The sequence below is a fragment of the Neofelis nebulosa genome, chromosome 1 (assembly GCF_028018385.1).
Source record: "Neofelis nebulosa isolate mNeoNeb1 chromosome 1, mNeoNeb1.pri, whole genome shotgun sequence".
NCBI classification, from domain to species: domain Eukaryota; kingdom Metazoa; phylum Chordata; class Mammalia; order Carnivora; family Felidae; genus Neofelis; species Neofelis nebulosa.
Window position 1 is genome coordinate 115,580,781 of NC_080782.1, and position 21,365 is coordinate 115,602,145.

General features: G+C 38.8%; 1 protein-coding gene and 1 pseudogene across 2 annotated transcripts in view; one reads left to right on the forward strand and one right to left on the reverse strand.

Annotated features, from left to right (window-relative positions):
- Positions 1 to 21,365, forward strand: part of ANKRD55 (ankyrin repeat domain 55) — a 528,797-nt gene that overhangs the window by 323,396 nt on the left and 184,036 nt on the right. For both annotated transcript variants that reach the window (XM_058732233.1, XM_058732216.1), the window contains exon 5: positions 8,163 to 8,395. The gene's annotated coding sequence lies outside the window, so the exon portion shown is untranslated. The remainder of the gene's footprint in view (positions 1 to 8,162; positions 8,396 to 21,365) is intronic.
- On the reverse strand, positions 7,201 to 8,283 carry LOC131517983 (heterogeneous nuclear ribonucleoprotein F-like; annotated as a pseudogene).

Sequence of the window (21,365 nt, forward strand, 5' to 3'; positions counted from 1 at the left end):
AGGCATCCATTATTCTCTTCTAATTTGAACCTCCTTATACCAGAAAACATCAACCTTAATATTTTAGCATCCCTTAAAGACTTAATAGCATCATTTTTGTACAAATAAGCAGAATAATTTTTTTTAACATTTGGTAGTAACAGTATAGTATCCCTGAGAAGTGGTGCAAAAACTTAGGTGAATTCCTGGGTGGTAGATTCATAAGGGGTTCTTTAGGGAAGTCAGGAAATAAGAGTTCCACTCTTAATATTTCAAGGAACTTGTCACCTTGGCAACTGCTATGCTTTCCCACAGACTTCTCTTTCTCCCATGAATCCTCAGTTTTTCTGGGGCTTGAAACTCTTAATAATCAAATAACAAGAACTCTTCTGAGGTGGTTTTATAACCTTTAGAGTTTAACAAGCTCATATGTGCACCTTATCTCCTACACCGATGACAGCCTTGTGTGATAGGATACTAGAACTGACTATGGATCTGGTCCAAAGTGACATCAGTCATGGAATTCAACCAACTCAACAAAATCAAGGCTCTGATTTATGCTAAAGTGAGTATGAATAACTGAAACAGGCTTTCAATTAAAATTTGACTGTGACTTGATTCCTTGGAGAATGTGAGATTTTTAGAGATACTCCGAATTAAAAAAAATCTTCCAAGGTCAAATATCCTTGGAAGATGATCATCTACTCTTGAAGAAACACAGTGGACACTAGCATATTTATTAGTGACTCTTCAATAAAGATAATTATTTGCCATTTTGTTCAGCCTAATTGTTCCCCAAATTATTTGATTATAAACATGTTTTTTTCCTACTTTGGAAGCCCTGGAATCCTCTGAGGTTAAGTTAACCTGACGAACTCTGAGCAGGAAATCTGTGTGAAAGTGAAGACAAGTGTGTTCTTAAAAGGCTCCATCCCACACGTGAAGGTATTTTTCCTTCAAGCACAGGAGTAGGCTTGGAATAGCAGAATAGCTCTGTTAGATGGATATATGGCCAAGAGAGGCTGTGGTCCCTAAGCTTGCTCCCATCTCTCTCTTCTACAGTTAATCTTGGTAACATAAGCTGGGGGCTGCTTTCTTCTCAGATGTATGAATTGATAGAGCCAAAATAAACCAAATTCCAAATGCAAATGAAAAAGCTCAGGAGTCTACTGTTGCTCTGTGCTTAAAGCTAGTTTTACACTTAATCACTTCTCTAAGTACCTATTCCTACCTGGGCTTCCCCAGGGAATAGGAAGCCATTTTGTTAACTGTTTCATGCTATAATTCAGGAGATACAATTTATGAGCTGTTCCAGAGGCCAAGAACAGAATCATCCCCAGCAGAAGATGCAGTGCTTTAAGAACAATGAAATCCCTTCCCTGTGGCAAAAGGATAAAACAGACATTAAGAGTCTTAGAATCTATTAACAAAATATACTAAGTGCAAATGTACTGAGGTGATAGCTAATGTTAACATTGATATAAGTTGCCTATTGAAGTTTTAATGTTTGACTGGTTGGATTCTTTCCCATGTCACTCTCTTCACTCTCTCACAGTTAACCTTGACTCTGTTGTTGACCTAACCTGAGCCTTGCATATTTTCTGCTACATCAGGAAAAGGTTAGGAATTTATAAAGCAAACCAAACAAAACTCTGAGATTCATTACTGTAATGGTTACTTTCCTGTTGGGAATTTTGAATCTAAAACAAAATGAGGAGATCAAGCCTGTATATGGCAGGCAGCTTGTCAGTCTACAACACAGTTTATGCATAAGACACTGAAAGGAAAGATTTGCAGAAATGAGGCCAATTTGCGGTATTCAAGGCCCAATATGCTTCTAACACACACATTTCTGGACACATATTTTGAAATGCATTAAGCATATATTGACAGTGTATTAAGTCACTTAGTACAAGCAATTTAAAGAGACGGGAAATGTATCCATGAACATGGAAATATGGAACATGGAGAATATATCCATAATATTATTAACACTATTCTAAAAAGTACCAGTGGAATTGTTGAATCATTATCTTATACACCTGAAACTAATATAACACTGTATGTTAATTATACCTCAGTTTTAAAAAGTACTAATGATCTTTTTGATCTTCAAAGGAAATTATTTAATGGAAATATCAATGAGAACACATCCCAAGGATTATTGTCAAAGTATAGAACTTATTATATTAACTATCAGAAAGAATCTACTTAATCCCATGAATGCGGAATGGTTATTTTTATTTCAACAGACAGAAGTAGGTAAACTTTGCATCTTTGTAAACCTAGATTGATATTTGAATACCTGGTTTAGCTTAAGTCCTGAGCAAGCTGCTGCAAGATTTTCAGGGTGAAATTCATTGTTACATTAGAGATTTCCATCCCCTTGCTTTGGGCTAGCCATTCTTAATATGTAACATGGCCAAAATACTACTGAATGATCAAATACTGGGTCTTTTTTTTTTTTTTAATTTTTTTTTCAACATTTTTTATTTATTTTTGGGACAGAGAGAGACAGAGCATGAACGGGGGAGGGGCAGAGAGAGAGAGGGAGACACAGAATCGGAAACAGGCTCCAGGCTCCGAGCCATCAGCCCAGAGCCTGACGTGGGGCTCGAACTCACGGACCGCGAGATCGTGACCTGGCTGAAGTCGGACGCTTAACCAACTGCGCCACCCAGACACCCCAAATACTGGGTCTTAAATAAAAATAGTTGAGGTAAACAGTATATTTCTGCTAGAAAGTATTTTTTTCTTTTAGAAAATCACTTGCTTCCATCTAACTGATGTTTTTAATTCTACACTTAGACATACATTACCTTGGGTTGAGACATTAAACCCTATTGGACTGGCTGGCTCAATGGGTAGAGCTCTCAACTCGATCTCGGGATTTTGAGGTCAAGCCGCAAAGTGAGTGTAGAAATTACTTAAATAAATAAATAAACTTTAAAAAGGGGAGGCACCTGGGTGGTTCAGTCAGTTAAGTGTCTGACTCTTGATTTTGGCTCAAGTCATGATCTCACAACGTATGAGTTCGAGGCCCACATGGGGCTCTGCACAGACAGTGTGGAGCCTGCTTGGGACTGATTCTCTCTCTCTCTCTCTCTCTCTCTCTCTCTCTCTCTCTCTGTCTCTGTCTCTCCCCTGCTTGTGTTCTCTCTCTCAAAATAAATAAACTTTAAAAAAAGGACATTAAACCTTTTTAAAAAGTAAACAGAAGAGCTATTACAGTATATTAAAACAGACTAATGTATCATAATCAATTCAGTTACTGAAACTTAGGGAGAATGAATTTGCCAAATCTTTTTCTGAAATTAGACTTTGACAGGAAAGGTAGGTGTACTTCAGAACAGTAAATGCTAAGGAGCTCCCAGCAACAGGAGATGAGACCATCCTAACTCATAGTCTTTTTCCAACAGAGATGACTATAAATACTCGTTTCCTTCCATTTAAAAAGTTGACTCTAAAAAAATCTCTGGGGTTGTGTTTACATTTTTAGAACCCTTATATTCTCAAATCTTCACAAATATCAGCAGTATTCTCACCTAAGAAACTCTTTAGGTTTCCTTAGCATCACTCAGTGCCTAAGGTATTCTGTCCTGCTTGACACTTTCATTCATTGAACAAACACCTAAGGATGATAAGATACTTCTGTAGTCTTCCTGCTTGGTGTGGGAAGACTGGGAAAGACAAACTCATTAGCAGTGTGTCGCTGTCTTTATGGATTCCATATCTAGTCCTCTCTGAAATCATTATATATGACCCTTTAAATATTTTATTTGTTTTGCTTTGAAAATTCATCCTTTTAAATTAATTACATTTTCCTAGGATCCATTGAGCTTTCTTGTTGACCATTAAATCAACAAAAAGCAAATAAATGTAATTCTAAGGAGTGTATTTTGAGATTTTTTAAATTAACTTATTTATTTTTTAATTTACATCCAAGTTAGTTAGCATATAGTACAACAGTAATTTCAGGAGTAGATTCCTTAATGCCCCTTACCCATTTAGCCCATCCCCCCTCCCAGGAACCCTCTGTTTGTTCTCTCTATATAAAAGTCTTTTATGTTTTGTCCCCCTCCCTGTTTTTATATTGTTTTTGCTTCTCTTCCCTTATGTTCTTCTGTTTTGTATGTTAAATTCCTCATATGAGTTAAGTGATATCATATTTGTCTTTCTCTGACTAATTTCACTTAGCATAATCCCAGCAGATCCATCCACGTAGTTGCAAATGGCAAGATTTCATTCTTCTTGATTGCCGAGTAATACTCCATTGTACATATATACCACTTCTTCTTTATCCATTCATGCATCTATGGACATTTGGGCTCTTTCTATGCTTTGATGTTGTTGATAGCTCTGCTATAAACATTGGGGTGCATGTGCCCCTTTGAAACATCACACCTGTATCCCTGGGATAAATGCTTAGTAGTGCAATTGGTGGGTCATAGGGTAGTTCTATTTTTAATTTTTTGAGGAACATCCATACTGTTTTCCAGAGTGGCTGCACCAGTTTGCATTCCCACCAGCAGTGCAAAAGAGATTCTCTTTCTCTGCATCTTCACCAACATCTGTTGTTGCCTGAGTTGTTAATGTTAGCCATTCTGACTGGTGTGAGGTGGTATCTCATTATGGTTTTGATTTGTATTTCCCTGATGATGAGTGATGTGGAGCATTTTTTCATGTGTCTGCTAGCATCTGAATGTCTTCTTTGGAGAAGTGTCTATTCATGTCTTTTGCCCATTTCTTCACTGGATTATTTCTTTTTTGGGTATTGAGTTTGATAAGTTCTTTATAGATTTTGGATACTAACCCTTTATCTGATATGTCCTTTGCAAATATCTTCTCCCATTCTGTCAGTTGCCTTTTGTTTGTTTCCTTTGCTCTGCAGAAGCTTTTTATTTTTGTGAGGTCCTAATAGTTCATTTTTGCTTTTGTTTCCCTTGCCTCCGGAGACATGTTGAGTTAAGAAGTTGTTGTGGCCGAGGTCAAAGAGGTTTTTTCCTGCTTTCTCCTTGAGGATTTTGATGGCTTCCTGTCCTACGTTTAGGTCTTTCATCCATTTTCAGTTTATTTTTGTGCATGGTGTAAGAAAGTGATCCAGGTTCATTTTCCTGCATGTCGCTGTCCAGTTTTCCCAGCACCACTTGCTGAAGATACTGTCTTTATTCCTTTGGATATTCTTTCCTGCTTTGTCAAAGATTAGTTGGCCATACATTTGTGGGTCTGTTTCTGGGTTCTCTATTCTGTTCCATTGATCTGAGTGTCTGTTTTTGTGCCAGTACCATACTGTCTTAATGATTTCAGCTTTGTAATACATCTTGAAGTCCAGGATTACGATGCCTCCAACTTTGGTTTTCTTTTTCAAGATTGCTTTGGCTATTTGGGGTCTTTTCTGGTTCCATAAAAATTTTAGGATTTTTTTTCTAGCTCTGTGAAGATGTATTTGGAGATTTAATTGATATTTGAGATTAACTTATACAAACTGAATTTCACAATGAGTTGTCCTATGTGTATTGTCTGGGGAAAAGTTTTGGAAAGACCTTGCCCTTTGACTGGACTTAGCCTCCTCTGGGAGGAAGCCACAGCCTTGGATTCTTCATGTGTGATGCCAGCTAGCCTGGATACAGGGAACACCCAGGAGTCCTCTTGCTAAGTTTCCTGGTTTAGAACTCATTTGACAAAGGTAATTCCTGTTTTTGGAAATAATTCACAACCATGCTGTATTTTTTATTTTTGCAAATATAAAAAATAACAAAATTGAGAAGGAAGAATAAATTTGAAGCCTGTTTGATTGATGAGAAAAGTAGAGTTTAGGTAATTTCAGAATCAGATCTACTGGGCCCAGAGCTAAAACAACTTGCCACAGATATAATGGAAACCAACATCAGCAGAACTCAGAACCACACAGTTTCCCTCCCAGGTTTCTGGTTCATGTCCAAGAAAGAGGCCTTTGTCCCTGTAAGTTATAGGCTGATGAATTCCAATAAGAGCAAGACATCTTAAGGCTAAGTAAATCTAATTGGTGAATAGTGAAGTGCCTTAATCATTTTTGAAAAATAGATCTTGTGCTATTGTAATACCCCAAATAACCTGGGATCACCTAGTTAAGGGTGATTCTTAGAGATAGGTCTTAAGGTATTTTAAAAATTGTGTCATGAGTTGGAATTCCTTTATCTTTATTTGTGAAATTAGGTTATATACCTAAATATTACACCCACACATATACATATCTTATTCTTCCTTTCTTTGTGGAGACAAGGTATTTTTTTTTCAGTGTGAAAAAATCTTTATTTTAAGAAAAAAAGCTAGTTAACAAAAAACTTTAACAAGTTTCACTTAGCAAAATATACCCAGAAAGAAATCACTGTACAAAGAGAGTTTTAAGTCAAGGCCTCACTAACTCCTAGGGTATTAGTAATATGACTCAATTTTCAAAACTAACTTATTTTAAAAGCTTAAACTTAACCTAAAAGATTTTAAATGAAAATAAACTAGAACAAAAAAAAATGAGAAATGTTCCTCTTTGAATTAGGGATCTGGCACCTTGAGTTTTCAAAAAAAAAAGCACATTTCCCCAATGTGTTCATGGTGATGTGGTGTAAAAAATCCATTTAATGCACTCAAAACTACTTTAACTCAGATAACATTATGCTGAAGTGCAGTACCAAAATGTTAATGGAAAAACACTGAAAACAGTTTTAGTTTACACCGTATCACATGCTAGAAGAAAAGTTTGCATGAGAAAACACTAAAGAGGTCATTTTTTTTCTTTAATTTACATCCAACTTAGTTAGCATATAGTGCAACAATGATTTCAGGAGTAGATTTCCTTAATGGGTAAGATGTCTGTTACTCATTTAGCCCATCCCCCCTCCCACAACCCCTCCAGTAACCCTCTGTTTGTACTTCATATTTAAGAGTCTCTTACATTTTGTCCCCCTCCCTGTTTTTATATGATTTTTGCTTCCTGAAGAGGTCATTTTTTAATGTAAATTTAACAAACTCATGGTGCAAAATGTGTCCCAGCTTTTCACTGTTTGTTGGCTGCCTGTGAAAATTTAATTGCAATAACTCAAACGCTCCTACAAAACTAGTCCTATCCACCCATGGTGTTCTGGCCTCAATAGCCAGCCGTATAATAGCCACTCACAGACAGGCTCTCAAGGCCAATATAAGTGGACTGGGCCGACACCCTATTTCTTGCATCATCTGGCTGCTCTATGCCCCGTTGCTGGCCCCAGTAGTGGAATTCAGGAAAAGTTCTATGTGTCTGTGTTGCATGTTGGCACAGTCCTTGAACATAGCTGGTGTTCGGGAGTGGCAAACTCAACATTGACTTCTCCAATCACTCTTCCATCAGGACCAATCTCAATATGGACTCTCTTAGGGTTGAGTGGAGAAAAAAGTTATAAATGTCGTTCTCTACGGCTCTGTATGGCATCCCTCTCATGTGGATTCAGTGCCCAGTGGTACTCTGGACAGTGAACTAGCAGCCTCCATATCTGTGGTCATACATGCCTGAGAGAGTAAGTAACTGAGGTTTCTCCCAAGAGAGAGATTGGTGAAGGAATAGCCATCGCTGAGGCTGCCGTACTCCTCATATCCCCCATAACCTGCACTGTAAGCACCCTATCCTTTCTTTCTAGGCCCACTTGCTTGACAGTCCAATATACCTCCTGGCTGTCCCAGGGTAGTCATAAAACCCTGACTTCCGTACAGACATGAACTTCAGAGGGAGATCTGAGTATGCCTAACTTCTTCCTGACTGCTTTTGAACACTTCATTGTATCTGTGCCCCATTCTCTCCTGCTTCCCTAGGGGCTTCTCAGCCAACTCCTGTGAGGCAAACTGCCCAAAAGCTTCCCCTGTAATCTTGCCCTTGGAGTCCATGAGCAATGTGATCCTATTTGGCACAATTTCCAGCCCTGAGAAGAACTGAAGAATTTCTTTCTTGGTGCATCCAAATGGGAGTCCCTGAAGCCTCACAAAGCTATCACTGGTGGTGTTGGCACTGTTTGGATTGCTGTGTTTCAGCACACAATCTATCTTGGTTCTGTGGGACTTGAAGACCTCAATGTACTGGTGTCCTATGCTTTCCCATGTCTTTTTTAGGGCCATTTTTACATCATCTTCTGATTCAAGTTCAACAAAAGCCTCACCACTCTTCCTGCCTTTTCTAGTGTAGATAAAATGAATGCCTGCATCCCCATCATGAATTGTGCAGTCAGAAAGGAAGTTCTGCACATCCTCAACCAAGCGGCAGCAGGAAGACCATGGAGCGTGACCATCAAGGCCCACCATCATGACACCTGAGAGAAACAGATATCAAGCAAGCTTGGGTGCAGTTTTGCAGCTTAAAGAACAAATGAGGGTGGAAAGTGGAGGGGCATGCCCACAGCTGGAGAGACTCCATGTAAGTAACAGATTGTCCCCTGAGAGGAACAGGATTGATTTATATTTTCATCACAGAAGTATGGTTTACAGACAAAAGACCCCTAATTCTACCTGACACTTAAAAATGCCGAGGGCTCCAGGGAAAGAGCAGGTGCATCTCCTTTTGTTATTATCCTCATGCTCTTGCTCTTCCTCACATCCAGCACCTCAGTTGTCCCTCTGAGTACCTTTTTCTCCAGGAAGACACAGTATAGTCCAAGATATTTTTAATTGTCCTTTGGACTAGAACCATTTGTGGGGGAAGTTTTCTCAGCATAAATAAACTTTTTTTTTCCTTTTTTTTTTTTTAATTTTTTTTAACGTTTATTTATTTTTGAGACAGAGAAAGACAAAGCATGAACGGGGGAGGGTCAGAGAGAGGGAGACACAGAATCGGAAACAGGCTCCAGGCTCTGAGCTGTCAGCACAGAGCCCGACGCGGGGCTGGAACTCACGGACCGTGAGATCATGACCTGAGCCGAAGTCGGCCGCTTAACCGACTGAGCCACCCAGGCGCCCCAATAAACTTTTAAACCACTGTTTTCATGCCATTTTTTTCAACTTCCATCAGATTCTAGTGGAGAACTTGCAACATCCCCTTCCAACATCCTTCATCCTGTCTTCACCGCCTGAATTGTTCATCTCACAACTACGTTGAGTACCTAACATTTGCTTCCCAGAAATTTATGCTTTTCTTAATATATAAGGATGACAGACAGTTGTTAGTCTGTCATCAAGATCTAAAATGTATTTCCTTCCAGACCCAATAGTAAACTTACCTGGTGTTTTTTTCAAGATGGCAGTTTGAGGACATGAAAGAGAAAAAAGACTGATCCCTACAACCACTGGACCTGACCCTTTGACTCATCATGGTCCAACGAATGAGTTTTCATGTAAAAAGCACAACCCTTTTATGCAATGCCTTTAACTGTGGTTTGTCAGTAGAGATTAAATTGTGGAACCACTAGCTGCATCACCAAATTTAGTCAAATCACTTGCAATGGACTTTCTTTCTGATTCAGCAGTACTGAATTTTATTTTGTTTTTCCCAGTTAATCAAAAATGTCTCAACCATGACTAGAAAAGGAGGGGGGGGAAATCAACCACTGAACCTTTCCAATATCTAGACAAACCTCATCTTTTCATATTATAAACTATATATACATAGTTTGTAACATATAATAATAAATATATTGTTTGCAAATCTGTAACATACCATTCTCTGTGGCCTGTTTTTCCTGGAAGAAAAAAGTCAGTTTTGGCAGGTCATTTTTTTGTACTTAAAAGTAGCCTTAAGGGGCGCCTGGGTGGCTCGGTCGGTTAAGCATCCGACTTCAGCTTAGGTCATGATCTCACGGTCCATGAGTTGGAGCCCCGCATCGGGCTCTGTGCTGACCACTCAGCCTGTTTCAGATTCTGTGTCTCCCTCTCTCTGACCCTCCCCTGTTCATGCTCTGTCTCTCTCTGTCTCAAAAATAAATAAACGTTAAAATTAAAAAAAAAAAGTAGCCTTAAGAACAGTAATAAAGTGTTAAATCATGTGTGTGTGTGTGTGTGTGTAAGTAGTTGTGTGTATGCATTAACACCTGAGGACTTGGAGGAGGAGATAACGGAAAAGAAAGCATTTGTTTCAGAGGTGGTCAAAAAGGCCCTCTCTGCTTATCCTGTATTGAGGTCTGGTTCCTGGCACTTCCCTCAACTATGACAAATTCTGATGGCTCAGGTTTTGATTCCACTTCAGCACTTTTACATTTCTTGTGTTGCACATCTGTTTTCCCTGCCCATCTTCCTTCTATCTGGTTCTAATTCCTGTGTTGCAGCTTGACAGTCAGTACATCAGGAAGGATAAAAAGAGTTACACTTTTGAAGCTCTGCTAACGAGGCTTCTCAGAAGCCTGGCTGGTGGTGTGTTCTCTAGATATCACTCATAATACAGGATTGTCTTGCTGTGAATGGACACTTGAAAAGATGAGGTTTGTGTAGAATTAGCCAAAAGTTCATGGAGTTTCTATATGGCTTTTTTTTTTAGGTAAAATTCATATACATAAAATTCACCATCTGAATTTTAACCATCTGTAAGTGTGTGATGCAGTGGCTTTTAGTACATTCATAATATTGTACAACCATCCCCACTATCTAGTTCCAGAATATTTTCATCACTCCATAAGGAAACTCCAAGGCTCTTAAGCTGTAACTCTCTGTTTCACCTTCTCCCAGCCCCCGGCAGTCTGCTTTCTGTCTCTACAGACTTGCCTATTCTATATATTTCATATAAATGGAGTATAAAATGTGTGACCTTTTGTCTGGATTCTTTCACTTCCCATAATGTTTTCAAGGTGAATTTATGTTGTAACATTTAGTGGCTCTTCATTCCTTTTCATAGCTGAATAATATTACATTATATGGATATCCCACATTTTATTTATCCATTCCTTAATTGATGGACATTTGGGCTGTTTAGACCTTTTGAGTACTGTGACTGGTGCTGCTGTGAACATTCATGTACAAGTTTCTCTTTGTACATCTGTTTTCATTTCTTTTGTATATATACCTAGAAGTAGAATTGTTGTGTCATATGGTAATTCTATGTTTAACTCTCTGAGGAACCTCCAAACTGTTTTCAACAGCAGCTGCACTGGTTTACATTCCTATAAGCAATGTATGAGGGTTCCATTTTCTCTACATCCTTGCCAGCACTTTGTTAATGTCCAATTTTCTCACTATAGCCATCCTAGTGGATGTAAAGTGGTATTTTTTCTGCTTTTGACTTGCATTTCTTTAGTGATTAACAATGTTAATTTTTTTCATGTGCTTATTTACCATGTGTTTATCTTCTTTAGAGAAATGTCTACTCGAGTCCTTTTTCCATTTTTAAATGGAGTTTTTGTTCTTCTGTTGTTGAGTTGTAAGAGCTCTTTATATACTCCAGATACTAGACCCTTATCAGATATATGATTTGCAGACCTTTTATCCTTTTCTTTGCATTGTCTTTTCACTTTCTGGACAGTATCCTTTGATACTTCTGTGTGAGTTTTACCAAGCTGGCCCCATTTGAAATTTGAAAGAGTATCAATCAGTCAGTCTCTCTCATGCCTTTGCCCCCTTTCACTTTTCTTCACTCACTTCCAGTTTTTTTTTTTTTATTTCTTTTGTACTATACTCTCCAAGGACGAGAAAAAAAATGTTTTCTGATAAATGCATTCACACTGGGGTGTAAATGACTGATAAAGCCTAATGACTTACTCTCCCACCAAAGTTGTCATCATCTCAGTAGTTGAAAAGAAAGCAAAGGAATTCATGAAATGTCAGACATTGATGAGCATAGTGTGCTAGGATCATGAGACACATTTCTGTTGCTTCTGAAATCACAGTGAGTTAATACCTCCAGTTCTACTTAAAATAAGGATTCTAGTCCTAGGTCTGAGGTTTTTACAAGGCCAATAAAGCTCTCTGTGAAACTTTACTAAGCCTGTGGGGCTTCTGTGGGCAGTTCTGTGCCAAGCACATTAGTGATTAAGTCTCAGTGTGTTCTGTTCTTAAATAGTCTGTGGTTCAGATGCTTTTATAAAGTAGATCCTTTCCTTGAGACTTACATATAGGACTCCTAAGATCACCTCTGAGTTCTCATTCTTATATATCTTCAGAGCACCATGAACTCTATTGAACATAGTTGCATTTTCTTATTCCCAAATCATATTGTCTTGGGGTTGAAATGAATCTATTGCCTCTTAGCCTTCTATGCCTGTTTGAGCACCCATTGGGTCTTCTCCATCCTTCTCTGGATGTGATTCTTCATTTTAGCATCACAGAGGCTGTTGACAGCTCTAATAATTATGCTTGAAGACAAAACCTAAATTACCCTAATCAGCCTGCTCTGGGGCTGGCAGGTATGTGGTGCTGTCACAGCGAGTTGGTGATATACAATCTGCCATGAATAGAGCTTTTTTTCAGCTGCTCTGGCAGGGCCACCTGCCGTCTGTGCCCTACTTCCTGCCAGGAAGCTCTGTGACCTTCAGTGACCAATGCCAACTGATTAGAAAACTGGTAGCATTTGTGCCAGGACCTTGGTCTCTGTGGGTTTTGTTTGCTGCAACAGAAAATCAGGAAGCTCCAGAAAAGAACTGCAGAGAAGTGTTCTTATCCAAAGATGCAGGGTAAGGATTCTGCCTATACGAAGGTAATGAGAAGTATCTTAGGGGGAATGTTTCCTTTCCCAGACCTGTGTGAGTAAGATTTGGCCAACAAATCTCTCAAAATAAGCAAGTACCTTTAAGCTGCCTACCCATTCAGCAATGAGAACAGAGATAGGAGAATCTAATAAGATAAATGTAAAAGCTAAAAACCAGACAAGCTAAACAATGAATAATTGGAAATTGAAATTTTAAAAAATGCCGTTCCAAAAATATAAAAAAATAGGGATAAGTCTGATAAAATATGTGCAAGAGCTGAGCAATAAAAACTAAATAAAAATAAAAACTGAGAGAAATTAAAGAAGACTGAAATATATTGAGAAATATATCATGTTCATGAATCGGATGATTCAGTATTGTAAAGATGTGAATTCTCTGTAAAATGATCTGTGGATTCAAAGCAATCCTAATCAAAATCCCAGTGGACTTCTTTGTCAAAATTAATGAGTTAATTCTAAAATTCATACGAAAGTGCAAAAGACCTGGGATAACAAAAGCAACTTTGAAAAAGAAGAACAAAGTTGGAGCATTAATGCTACCCAATTTCAAAATTTAGAACGCTATGGTATGAAGATATTTTGGTAATGGTTTAAAGATAGAGCAATAGAAGAGAATAGATTCTAGAAATAGACCCACTTATGTATGGGTACCCAATTTTCAACAAAGATACAAAGACAGTTCACTGAAGAAAGTGTAAGTTTTTTTCAACAAAAAAAGTGCTGGAATAACTGGATATCCAGATGCAAAAATAAGAATCTTGATCCACATTTTGCACACGATACAAAAGTTAACTCAAACGGATCATGGACTTAAAGCTTAAACCTACAAGAGTACAAAACTTCTAGAAGAAAACACAGGAAAAAAGGTTTATGATCTTGGGGTATGCAAAGATTTCTTGGATATGATACCAAAGATCTGATCAATAAAAGCAAACACTGCTAACTTAAACTTCATAAAAATTAAAACTTGTACTTTTTATTGTTATCATTAACAGAATGATCAGATTAGACACAAACTGGGAGAAAATATTTAAAATATGTTTCTTATAAAGGATTTGGATCAAAAACATGTAAAGAACTCTCACACTCAATAATAAGAAAATAAACAAAATGCACAAAAGATATGAATAGATGATGAAGTCCAGAACACTAAAAGAGAAGACCATTATCACAATCAGTGTCAAGAAGGAATACGCCCACACGCAGCCCTTTAGTACCATTGTCTATAACAGCTGCAGCAGGAATAGCAACAAATAGCTCTGGTTTGGGGGGAGTTTCCACCCAATCCATTGTTTTATCTTAAGGTTCTCAACCTTTCCAAAGAAGATACAAAGATAGAAATAAGCACATGGGAAAATATTCAACATCATCAGTCATTAGGAAAGTGCAAATTAAAACCACAGTGAGATACCACTGCATACCTATAAGAATAGCTAAAATTAATAAGACTGACCATACCAAATGTTGATGAGAAGGTGGAAGAACTGAAACTTTCATACACTGTTGGTTAGAATGTAATTTGGTACAACCATTCTAGGAAACACTTTGGCAGTTTCTTAAAAAGCTAAAACATATTGAAAGATATTTTCACACCCACGTTCATAGCAGCACTAATCACAGTAGCCAAAAGCAGAAGCAACCCAAATGTCAACGGGCAGATGAACAGATTACCAAAGTGTGGTCTACACATTCAATGGAATATGACTCAAACTTAAAAGGGAAGAGAGTCCTGTCACATGCTACAACATGAAAGAAACTTGAGGACATCATGCTTAGTGAGATAAGCAAGTCAGAAAAAGACAAATACTCCTTGATTTCGCTTATATGAGGTATCTAAAATAGTCAAATTCATAGAAACAGAAAGTGGAATGGTGGTTACCAGGGATTGGAGAGGGGGGAAGGGGAGTTATCTAAAGGATATAGAGTTTGAGATTTACAAGATGAGGTTCTGGAGATACGTTTCACAACATGTGGATATACTTAACACTGCTAAACTTTGCACTTAAAAATGGTTATGATGGTAAACTTTATGTTGTGTCCATAATAAGAAAAATGAAGAAAAAATTGTGTTTGCGCACCAGCACCAGTGTGTGCTCTCCCTCTCTCTCTCTCTCTCTCTCATTCTCACTCTCTCTCAGAAATAAATGAAAACATAAAAAAATAAAATAAAATTGGGAAATGTGAGTCCTCCAAACTTGTTCTTCTTTTCCAAGATTGTTACCTCTTCTGAGATTGCATTAAATCAACATATATCAGTATATCACCAAAGATGGAAATCCAGCAGTCTTTCACAGAAACTTCTGTAAATATTGAACATGCCCTTTCACATTTGATCATTTTACTAATACAAGCCATTTTCTTTTTACTTTGTTCCTAAACTCTGGGTAATCCCATTCATGAACTTAAAGAACATTCCTAAATAGACTTTTGTCATTTGTTTTTTTAAAAATTTTTTTTTCAACGTTTTTTATTTATTTTTGGGACAGAGAGAGACAGAGCATGAGCGGGGGAGGGTCAGAGAGAGAGGGAGACACAGAATCAGAAACAGGCTCCGAGCCATCAGCCCAGAGCCCGACGCGGGGCTCGAACTCACAGACCGCAAGATCGTGACCTGGCTGAAGTCGGACGCTTAACCGACTGCGCCACCCAGGCGCCCCGACTTTTGTCATTTGTTAATGATGTTTGACATTATTTATCTTAGTTACTTTTGTTTTTCATTAAAAACCTAGCCCTTCACTTTTAGTCACTTTGGGTTTCCCTTGAAACCTGCCACAATAGGTCCAAAAAGAAGATGGTAATATATGGCTCTGAAGCCCACTATCAGCATTTATTCTTTGTTGCTGGGATGTCTTCATTTGAGACCCTTGAAGACACAGATACTGTGGAAAGAGCTATAGCAAATCCAGCTCAAATACTGTTATGTTACTAAAGAACATCCTGAGAATGCCAAATTTATGTGGGCCAATTCTGGCATTGCACTGCCTTGCTTTGGCTTCCTAGAGAAGCCTCTTGATGGCTTTGGACCTTGAAAGTCTTTTGGCTGCAAAATGGAATGGTGAGAAAAAGAGACCTGGACACATGGAGACACTCTCTTAACAAAGCCTTGACTGTCCCTCCTCCATGAGGCCTCAGTGTCCTTACTGTCTGTTCTGTGGCAGCAGAGAACCCAGGACAAAGCAGTATGCCTGACCAGGAAGATGGAGGGGCAGAGAGGCAAGACCACAGGAGAGGACTGAAGGGAGCTTCAAGGACAGAAAGTAAGCCCCATGAAACAAATCTTCTTCCCTGACTCTGCTATGTTGGATTCCAACCCAAACCAAGAAGCAACTGTGCAGAAGTGGGAGGGCTTATTGTTGGCTGGAGGTCACCCAAAATAGAAGATTCAAGAATGCTAATGCGCAAGGATTGATGATGAAGTCCATAACATTTAAAAGGAGGGCCATTATCAGAGTCAGTGTCAAGAAAGAACACGCCCACACTCAGCCCTTTAGTACCATTGTCTAGAACATCTGCAGCAGGAACAGTAACAAGCAGCTCTGACTTTGGGAGGGATTCCACCCAATCCATTGTTTCACCTAAAAGGTCTCCAGCCTTCCCACCCCAGAATCTTACCATCATGTACTCATTCTTACTCTCTGCCTTGAGGAGGGGAACTATAGCACAGGACATGGCTGACAGCTTCACTTGGGGAAGACTTACTCAGGGCCCTCCAAAATATGGGGTCTTTTCTTTCCCTAAAGTGGTTTGCCTGAAAGGCTTCTGTAGTCCTACCACAGTACCATCTGCTATTCCTATATTCACCTAAGGGGGCAGGTTGTCTCTATTCTGGACCAGTTGGTTCTGAGCAAAACTCATAAGACATTTTATTTTAGTGCCTGTACTGCCTCCCACATACCTCCCCCTTTATACGGCCTCAGTTTCCTCAGTGAAGAGGTTCGCCTAAGTTGGATGTTAAGTTCTTTGTACATCCTGTGTTCCTTTACATTCAGAAAGTGCTTGGCTTGGGATCTAGTGCCAGCTATTGCCTCCTCCTACCAGAGCTTTCCTCACCTCAGCTGCTCAGAAAAGAGACCTTGAGGCCATCCTTTATTCTTCTCTGTCTCCATCACACACCCCTTGTCTAATCCAGCTGCTGATGCTCTCAGCTCTACCTCAAGTCACTATCATCTCTCACCTGCGATATTGCACCAGCCTCACCATTGGTCTTTCTATTCCTGCTCCCTTCGGTCAACTCTCAACTTTGCAGCCAGAGTGATCCCAAAAGGTGTGAGATCGTATCCCTCCTCCACTTAAAACCCACTGAAGCCCCCTATTTCACTCAGAGTAGAGGCCAAACACCTTCCAGAGCTTTTAAGATTCCTGCCTCAGGGCTTTGCACTTGCTGTTTTCTCTGCCTCTACACTTCATGCCAAATGTCCACATAACTCACTCCCTCAACTCTCTTGGGAATTTACTCAGCTGTCACCTTCTCCACTTGGGCCTATGCTTGGCAACCCTACAGAAAATGGCAATGCCCCCTATATTTCATATCCCTTTTCCCTACTGTACCTCCTCCATAGTACTTTCATCACACCGTGTGTTGTGTTTGTTTTCTACCTACCTCGGTTAGAATGTTTCATCAATGAGAAGAGGGATTTTTGGTTGGTTGGTTGGTTGGTTGTTTTTTTGTTTTTGTTTTTTTAATGTTTATTTGAGAGAGACAGAGAGGGAGAGAGAGAGAGAGAGCCAGAGAGCATGAGCAGTGGAAGGGCAGAGAGAGAGAGAGGGAAACATAGAATCGAAAGCAGGCTCTAGGCTCTGAGCTGTCAGCACAGAGCCAGATGTGGGGCTTGAACTCATGAACCATGAGATCATGACCTGAGCCAAACTCCGGATGCTTAACCAACTGAGCCACCCAGGCGCCCTGGTTGGTGTTTTTTTCTTGTTGTTGTTGCTGTATCTCTAATGCTTAGAACATAGTTTGACATTTGGAAGTCTCTGAGAACTATCTAACTAGATTAATGAAATGAAGAATGGCAAGTTCTTTCTTGCCTGGAAATGCAGAGGTATTGAACGGTATATGCTTTCCTTCCCTCATTAGTCAGTTTCCTTCCCTTCTTAGCTTACATTTGCTACTTATTTCTTAAACCTGATATTTCTTGGAAGTGGCATGAGGAGGGACCACATTCCAGTGGCAGTCTGCAGGGCTAGTTCTTAGACTGGAAGTGTACCTCATATTACATAACACTGCATTTCTCTAGTGGCAAATCCACTCCAGTCTCTTTTCTGTGTCTTGAGCATATCATTGGCATTCTTAGCTCATGTTAGAACTTGCCTGTTTGAGAAGACAAAATTGAGATTTTGGATTCGGTATTTTGAAAGTCCATGACAAATACCCAAATAAATCCTTCCAAAACTGAGCTTCCAATCCTCCTTAGTTTTGGACATCAAATCTAAAACATCTTTTAAACTTCCAAGGGGGATTTATGTGCCAATGCCTGTGAGGAATGAAAAAAAAAGTGGTCTGTTAAAAGAGTCTTCATAATGAAAGCCTATAAGTGGAAATTTGAGGTTGAATCAGATGTAAAAAGTATTTCTCAGTTACTCCCTCAGTCACTTACCCATTCATTTATTCACTCAATATCCATGTGACATGGTCTCTTCATGGAGTAACTGTCAAACAAACACAATTAGCAACCAAAACTAAACTTAAAAATGATCTTTACTTTTGATTAGAGAAGTGGACCCAGAAGATCCATGAATCACCCCCATTCACCACCTTCCCATTCTTGCTCCTGGGGAAGGGACCACACACCTGGAAAATGAATTCTTCTTTCTCTCACATTGAGATTTCTTGGTAAACAAAATTCCCCACTTCATTATATGATATAATGACAAAGAGAGACAGTGAACCAATATTTGCAAGTAGCTCAGAACTCCTATGGAGATATGAAGAAAGTTATGCTCATTACCACCTAGGGCTATTTTTTTTAAAGTACTGCTATCTATACCCATCCTAGATAGTAAGATTTAATTAATCCATGGTAGGCCTGGTAATAAATAGTTTTTAGAAGCACCCCCAGGTAGTTCTAATGCATAGCTAAGGTTAAGAATGGATGGTCTAAATAAAAACTATAGCCTAGTTTATTTGTTAGGCCAGCAAAGAGCAGTGATTTTTTTTTAATATTTATTTTTATTTTGGAGGAGGGAGGGCACCACAAGTGGGGGAGGGGTTGAGGGATGGAAACAGAGGATCTGAAGCAGGCGCTGCACTGACAGCCCCAATGTAGGGCTTGAACTCCCAAAACATGAGATCATGACCTGAGCCGAAGTCAGACACTCAACCGACTAAGCCACGCAGGCGCCCCCGAAGTGCAGTGATTTTAAGGTGAGATTGAAGCAATAATGAACTAGATGAAGTGAGAAGTAGAAAGGTGTGAGGGAGCATTCTAGGCAAGGGGAATAGCCATGAAAAAACATGCTAGTATGAAAGTCCTGGTTTTAGAAAGCCAAGAGCAGCCTCAGCAGCCATTTTAAACTGTTCTTCAGGGTGGAGGAATTATGCCCAAAAGAAGAACACTTACTTCCTGATTTCCCACAAAGTCATAAAAGAAATGACCTAAAGAAAACCCACCATCATATGGAGCTGACACTGCCTTGGGACTGATTGGGTATGTGAATAACAAAAGGAATAGGTCTTTTCACTTTCCTGAGTAAATACAGATTAAGTTTGCAATTTTTGCACACGTAACTGCTATACACGGGATTAACGCCTCGGGATCATACCTCAGGACCCCTCAAAAGGAGTGCTAATGAATATAATTCCACATTGACTTTATGGGTTTTCAGAGACAAAGCTAAGACCCTCTGGGGACAGGATACTGGAACTATCCCATCAAAAATGTGTTCATGCTGAATAGTTATCCTATTTGGTGAGGAAAAAAAGATAGAAAATGTCATTTTAACAAAGAAAATGCAGGATTTGATTCTCATATTTCCAGAAGCTAAAGGGAAGAATGACCTTTTATTATACTTTTCCCCATCTGAGGAACAGGGGTCATATCTCAGTAATCATTTTAATTCTCACAGCCTCTGAACATTTTTTTGTTTATCTTCATTTTTTTGTCCTTGTCTTCCAATTGCTAATGGTTTGGGAGAATTAATGGACCAGGGGATAATCAGGTTTTGTTTCTGAACATAAAGACTTTATGGTCTTGCCAAAGGATTTTTTTTCTACACTATATATTTATTCCCCTCTTTTGCTGATGACAAAGAAGATGCTTGCAGGAAATATTTGTCTTCTTATTTGCCTTATGCTAGTCATGAGAGAAATAGAAATTAGAATGACCTTAAATCCTTGCACCATATTGTGTCTTTACTTCAATGACTCATGGTGTCAGGGGACAGGGGAGAGGGAGAGGAAAATTGTTAAAATAATGTGAACGTGGGGTAGACTTTCCAATGTAAACATCTTTTGAATTTCTTCTTCACTCTGAGATGAATTATTTGAAACAAATCACTCTTAAAGCAATTTTTTTTTTTTTAGTTCTATTAGGCCAAAGATAAGAGACTTATTTTCAACTTGAAGCAGAAATTTTGGATCATAAACAAACCTTAAAAGTGTTTAGTTCTCTTCAGAACATTTGACACCACCTCTTTGAATTTAATATATAGTCAGTACTATATATTGAATTATATATATATATTCAATACTATATATTGAATACTATATTGAATATATATTCAATACTATATATATATTCAATACTCTATATTGAATATATATGATTTGAATATATATTCACTACTATAGTATATTCAATGTATATTGAATATATATAATATTATTGGATATATATATTCAACTCATATAATCAATATATTTTAAAGAAGCTCACCTTTGTATATACCTATATACAACCATTAACTTCTAATTAGTTGCCTTGAGGAAGAAATGGGATATTGATGGAGCCGTTTTCACTGAAAAATATTTGCAAAGTAACTTCACATTGGAAGTAGTAGAAAGAGAAAGTAATTTTCTTTTATTCTGTAAAAATTTGGGTACCTGTTATGAAACAGATACAGGGCTAGAGACTGAAAATATGGATAAGATATGATACCTGGCCTTGAAGAGCTTTTATCTGAACTGGCCCTTGGATCATGGCTAGGAGCTAGCCAGAACGAGGGAAGAAAGGGTGTTCCAGATGAGGGAAGCATCATTTTCAATGACACAAAAATGTGAAAAGCTCTAGAAAGATCCAAGAGTCGGGAGATGTTCAGAGTAATTGGAACATTTGATTCATGTAGGAAAGGATAGAAGTCAAGTCTAAGATAATGAATTGGGAAGTAGCAGAGTGTAGTGGTTGACAGCACAGAGTCTGGCCTGAGGTCAACCCCTGCCTCTTCATTGAGTAGCCACTTACTCTCTGCACCATGTTTCCGTCATCTGTAAAATAAGGAGGATAATAATAACTCATGGGTTCTGAGGATACTGCCTGGCATGATTTGCCAAATTAAGGCAACAATTTATCCTGAGATGACGAGGACTAATGCTAAAATGATGTCAGTGTGAAGGAAAGGAAAGGCCAGTTGCAAGAGATGTTTCTCAGATGTATTTGAAAGACCTGTCAAATGATTGGATTGGGGTGAGTGGGGAATAGAAGAGGAAGGAAGAGGTCAAGAATGGCAATCATGCTTTTAACTTGAGAAACCCTAGATGGTAGGGTTTGTGATCAAGAACAGAATTGGGGTGCCTGGTGGCTCAGTCGGTTAAGCATCTGAC